General features: G+C 48.0%; 1 protein-coding gene across 15 annotated transcripts in view; it reads left to right on the top strand.

The window, feature by feature from the left end:
- Positions 1-6,000, top strand: part of Slc8a3 (solute carrier family 8 member A3) — a 133,266-nt gene that overhangs the window by 101,446 nt on the left and 25,820 nt on the right.

Here is a 6,000-nt window from a genome sequence, read left to right as displayed (position 1 = left end):
GAGGAGGAGGAGGTGGAGGAGGAGGAGGAGGAGGAGGGTGGTGCTGGTGTGCTGGGTACAAAAGCCATCCCAGAAGCTAAAACTAGAGCAGGTTTGAATGAGGTAGACTCATGAATAAAGCCACTGGAGATTTCTGGAGATGAGCTCAGCCTAGGGGCAGAGATTACATAATGAATGTACTATAATCCTTTGTTGATGTTTTAATAAGATATGATTTTTTTAAAAGACACCAAAAAAACCCTATAAAAGAACTTTTTAAAATGTCTATCAGGGAGTTGGGGATTTAGCTCAGTGGTAGAGCGCCTGCCTAGGAAGCACAAGGCCCTGGGTTCGGTCCCCAGCTCCGAAAAAAAGAACCAAAAAAAAAAAATGTCTATCAGCTAAGCCACAACTGGTGGCACATGTCTGTATTCCAGCTAGTTGGGAGGCTGAGGTAAGAAGATAGCAAGACTGAGACCTGCCTGGACTACAAAGAGAGTTTAAGTCTAACTTGTGCAAATTTGCAAGTCTGTCTCAAAATTAAAAGTATAAAACTGTGGCTGGGGATATAGCTCCATAGCTACTTTGGAACTTGCTTTGTAAGCCAGGCTGGCCTCAAACTTAGAGATCCACCTGTCCCTGTCTCCCAAGAGCTGGGATTAAAGACATCCCCCACCACACCCAGCTGCCCGAGGATTTCTTGATGTTCGATCTCGGACAAATGAGAAATCAGGTCAGAAAAAAAATGATGCCTGCTGCAATTATGCTTCATCTCCTAGGTGCTAAGCGATGTCAGAGAAGTTAGTATTTAACAGAATCTCCCAGTTTCTTGACTAAATGCAAACATTCCAGGTCTGCTGGGCCAGCATCTTGGCCTGGGGCATAGCAGTCAGCACATTTACCTTCTTCCGGGGTTTTTAAGATGGAGGCATCGGTCACCACGTTTTGAAAGGTTCTACCCAGAATCCTCTCTTCCCAGAAGTAGAGTTGTCCAAGAAGGACTCTCCGTATTGATAACGACAGTGCTGTCTTTAGCCACTCTGGTTCCATTTCATTGTCCCACTATATTCAGCTCTAATAAATTGGTTTGATAACCACTGGTATATACTGAGATGGACAATGGATTTGGATTCCAGGTGGCCTGAGTTCAACCCCAACTCTGCCATTTACCAGCTGATGACACTGGGTAAGTCATCAGCTCCTCTGCCATTTTCCTACTTACCCAGGCCATTTCAAGGGCCCAGTGAAGTGATGTGTGAGGAACGGTGGAGCTTTCTGCAGGGCCCGATTTTGTCATCCGCTCAGAGCCTCCCTGCAAATCCACCAAGTACATTAGAGTTCTGAGCACAGTTTCATTTCTGCCCTTGTGTGGCTTTGGTTCTTTCCATGGATTGAACCGGGGACAATCCCAGGCCGTGATGTAGGGACAGGACTTTGTTCTTACAAAAGTGTCTGGTCTCAGTGACTTCTGAACTCCAGGATAACTGATCCTATTCTTTGGCCCAACCTCACTTGCTGTCACCTGACTTGATTGATGGTGAAGCCATCTGAGGAAGGCTCCAGGGCTCAAGGCTGTGTTCAGACCAGTAAAGGAAGAGGGTTTCAACATTGTCCTCTTTCCCTTCACTTCCCTCTGCTTCCCTCCCCTCCCCTCCCTCCCTCTCCCCTTTCCTTCCCACCTTCACCAGGCAGCACCTGTTCTCTTGCAGCATCTCCTGATGAAACGCTCTGGTACAGCTCCTTGGAGAGTGCCAGCTCACACGAAGAACAGTCCACAGCCAGGGCAGATGATCTTTATGACTGTGCTCCATGCTTTCTTTCAAGCTGTCCTTCCCCCTCCCTGCTCCACCGTCACCATAGCAACCCAGTGGTATAAAAAAGTAAAAGAGCTAAGGCATCTAAATATAGTCCCGGTTCCAACACTTCCAGCATGGCGCCTAAAACCTGGGAGGTAGCGACTAGAAGCATCCAAATAGAGGATGCTTCCAGAAGAGAGGGTGGAAGGGATGGGGGTCTAAGGGCAACATAAGGGAAAGGTCAGCTGTTCGTGGAGCCCATTGCCTGTGTTTCCCCATTTAACTCCCACAACTACCCAATGTGAAAGTTATCTCCACGTTATTGCTGAAGAGACAGAAGCTCAGAGAGGTTAGAAGCATGGCCAGGGTCGCACATCTGTCAGCAATAGAGGTGACTTTAGCTGAAGTTCTCGCCATTCAGACTTTATTCACTTTCACTATACTTTAGAGACAGGTTCGGGTGGGAGATTCTGTTGGGCTTTTGAAGCAGATCCCATGAGCAACCTGAGTCCTGAGTGTAACTGAATTATTGAAGGATACCAAATAAACTCCATGATTTCTACTCAGCTGCTGCTGTTCGTCCCCAGTGGCGGAGAGAAGTAACGGTGAGGCTGTAGTCTCCAGGAAATATAACACCAGCATTCCGCACTCAGACCTACGTGAAAGGGCATCCCTGGAAACCGTGACCCAGAGGATGCTCACTGTGGTCCTTCCATCACCCAGCCACTCACAAGCTCACTCTACATACACTTTTACTAAGCATCTAACATATGCTCTCACCTCAGGAGATAGAGACAATCAACCAAACAAACAGTGCTTGTCCTCATAGATTGTAGGACACTAGGAATGACAAGAAGGTGACACCTGCATTTATTGGTCACTTCTGCATAACTGGGGACAAGTAGTGTTAGTACATATCAGAACATCACTCGCCCGATGGCATCAGTGGAAGGGAAGTACAGAAGCTCTTACGAGTGGAAGAAAGCCAACATGTCAGGTAGAGAGGTGATGTGCACTTTCAAGGTAAGCAGAGATTCTCCCAGGAGCGAGGCCTCAGCCCTGAGCTCATAGGGTCGGCACATGCTTCAGCTCATTTCCGACCCAGTATCTTTACAAGATCATGAAGTCCGTCCAACAGCCACGCAAGTGAGACTTCACCACCCCAGACAATTAGACTCACACGAGATCTGGCAGGAAGGAAATGAATCCCCACCCCTGCCCCATCCCTTGATACCATTATTATAAAACTGAGTAAGCGTATGAGGGTCCTTGTGTCCCCCAAATACCTAGAAGAGGCGATCAAGCTGTAGTGCTGGCTGCTTCGGGTTAGCAGGAGTAGACTGAGAAGCGCTTTCCCCCTCCTGTGACCTTTAAAGGAATGGGAAGGGAGCTGGCATGGAAAATGTGAATTTCTGTAGCTCAGGAGCTTCCCAACCTGCCTGGAAGACAGCAAATGTGGGGGACACTGTATGAATGAGCTCGAATTAGATAATCTCATGTGTGTAGAGCTCTTGAGTGCTTCGGAGAAAATGCTGTCTAAATACACAGTACTCACATCACAGATAATGATCCTCTATTTATAGTACTCCGATACCTACCTGCCGGCTGTTTCCCAGGGATGGGGGAAAGATGAACGGGCAAGATTGAGAGAAAGTGCTTTGAAATCCTTGATTAAGAGCCCTCCAAGCAGATGTACAGTTGAAAACATATTATGGCATTGTCCCAATCATTGCGTTTTCTTTTATCACCCCAAAATGTCACCTCCTCCTGCCTTGGGCAAATGAGTCTGCATGACTGTTTCATACCTATAATGTCACCCAGGAAGGCATCAGCCCAGATGTGTAGCATACATAAACATGCTTTCCCTGGGCTGCCTCCTGTCAATTGAATCTGGCCTCTCGGTAAGCCCAGGCTTTTCCTGTAGGAAACGAATATGCAAAATGCCCTGCTTAAATGGAGTATTGATTGCAAACCTTCTGCACACAGTGGACAGATTGGGGCTTTGGAAATGGGAGGAAGGAACCGCTGTGCTCTGAAAGGGGACAGACTCCCAGAGCACCTCACCAAGGGAAGAGTCCAGGAGGATTCACTGAAGTCAGGCCAGGGTAGCAAAAGGACTTGATAATATCACGTGTGTGAATCTGGATAATATCATGAAAGGAACCTGGAAATGGCACCACCAAGTCAGATTCCTGGTGTGGGTGGGTGTCAACAAGCCCTGCTCATTCTTGGAGAACTTTGCTTATCCAAGTCCGGGGCCCCAGGCATACAAATTGATCTCTTTGACTCCCTCCCACTATGGAGCTGAAACAGGAGCCTCGAACCTGTGGATCCACAGTGGGCTGTGAACACGCAGGTGAGCTGCCTCTGCCGCTAACTGAAAATAAAGAGCAGAGCTGGGCGGAAGGGGAGGCTCCCCTGTGACACTGGGGCGATGGGTGAAGGAAAAGGTTGATCCCCATTTGTTAAAATAGGGGAGGCTAATAGCTGTGTGACAGTGAGACATGCCCCTTTACCTGTGATTCTTCATCAGTCCATCCATGGAGTTGAGAAAGTACCCTGCCTGGCCCCAAACTAGCACTTGTTAGATGGTCAGGTATGTTACACCCTCTTACGAGTCCATCCTGGGGACCAGGGAAAGAATTACATGAGTTCTAGCTTGAGCAGGACATCATCAAAATTAATGACATTTCTGACTACTTATTCTTTGCTGGGTCCTTGCTATAAGCTTTCTTCACATAATCTCCTTTGGTCATCTCAGTGACTCTGTGAGGTAAGCCTTACAACTCTTCCCTCCCTCAGATGAGGAAACAGAGGCTCACAGAAAGCTTCGCAAATTAGCCAAAAGGTTAAATTACCCAAAACTTGTAAATGCTGTATACAGATAGCTCTGATCCTGAGGCTGGGGCTCTTCAGCACTGAGTGATGGAGAGAATCTTTATTTCCATGGCATCAGGCACGAGAAGGAGCAGTGGGGAAAAGCTGAGACGTAGAACTATTGCCAATAAATAATTGGAGCTGCAACAGTGAGGGCTGTAGACAAGGCGCCTCTTTTTATACATGTTTTGAAGGTGGGGAGAGAGGTCTAGACTGCAGGGGAAGAGATTGGGGGAAGCATTAAAGCCATCTTTTCATAGTGGCAGCTCCGTACCGGTGCTTCTCAATGGAGTAGTGTGTGCAGGAATGGAGTGAAAGAGGCAGTCGAGGGCTCTTCTGCACCCCTCATGGCACCCCTCATGGTAATCTTCTGCTTAATACTGTGCTGGCTATGTGCTCTTGTACCCCAGTCTCGGCTTCTGGTTCCACCATTTATGGCTACTCACAAATCACCCATTCACTAAACATGAACTGCCCATGGGCCGGAGTGTGTGCCAGTGCTGGTAAGTGAGGCAGACAGGGCTTCTGCTTTTAATGGCGCTTGGATGTTGGTGAGGGAACTAGGTGAGCATGGGAGCAGGATGAAGGTGAGAGAAGAGGACCGTGCGGAAAGTCATTGGAGGTCAGAGGTAAGAAGACAGAGAAACATCACGTAAGCAGAGACATGCTCTTTAAAACCTGGTTATGAGACTGTCTCGGGGAGTGACAGTTCAGGAAAGGGAAACAGTTAGTACAAGCATCCTGAGGTGAGAATTGGGTTTATACATTTGAGGTAAGAGAAGGCTGGTGTGTAGGATAGGGCACAGTGTGCAGAGGGAGACCAAGCAGAACGTGTTTTGTGGAACAAGCCAGGTGAGCTGTGCAGACTTGCTCACCAGCCTAGCAGCACCTGGGCATGTGTCCGCAGTGCACATCCTCGGGGCTGGTGCAGACCTGCAGCACCAGGCACTGTGGGAGCAGAGTCCAGCATGCTGTGCTTTCTCAAGTCTTCCAAATGTTTCTATCGTGTCAGAGTCTCTTAGCTAGGTCATACAGTCTCTCTCTCTCTCTCTCTCTCTCTCTCTCTCTCTCTCTCTCTCTCTCTGTGTGTGTGTGTGTGTGTGTGTGTGTGTCTGTCTGTCTGTCTGTCTGTCTGTCTGTCTCCATCTCTCTCCCTTTTGGGGTTTACTTTCAATGTCTTAATTTTCTTTTGTGTAAAAAAAAAGGATTTGTTTTTATTTGTGTCTAGAATATGCTTCAGGTCTGCAGTTGACCACAGAGGCCAGAGGCAGGTATCAGATGGATCACTTGAACCTAGCTGAGGTGCTGCCATGGGTGCCAAGACTAAAACTCGGGCACCTGGAAGAAC

This window comes from Rattus norvegicus, chromosome 6 (assembly GCF_021556685.1).
Source record: "Rattus norvegicus strain SHRSP/BbbUtx chromosome 6, alternate assembly SHRSP_T2T, whole genome shotgun sequence".
Lineage (NCBI taxonomy): Eukaryota > Metazoa > Chordata > Mammalia > Rodentia > Muridae > Rattus > Rattus norvegicus.
Note: the sequence above shows the minus strand (reverse complement) of the source record. Positions and strands in the feature narration are given on the sequence as shown.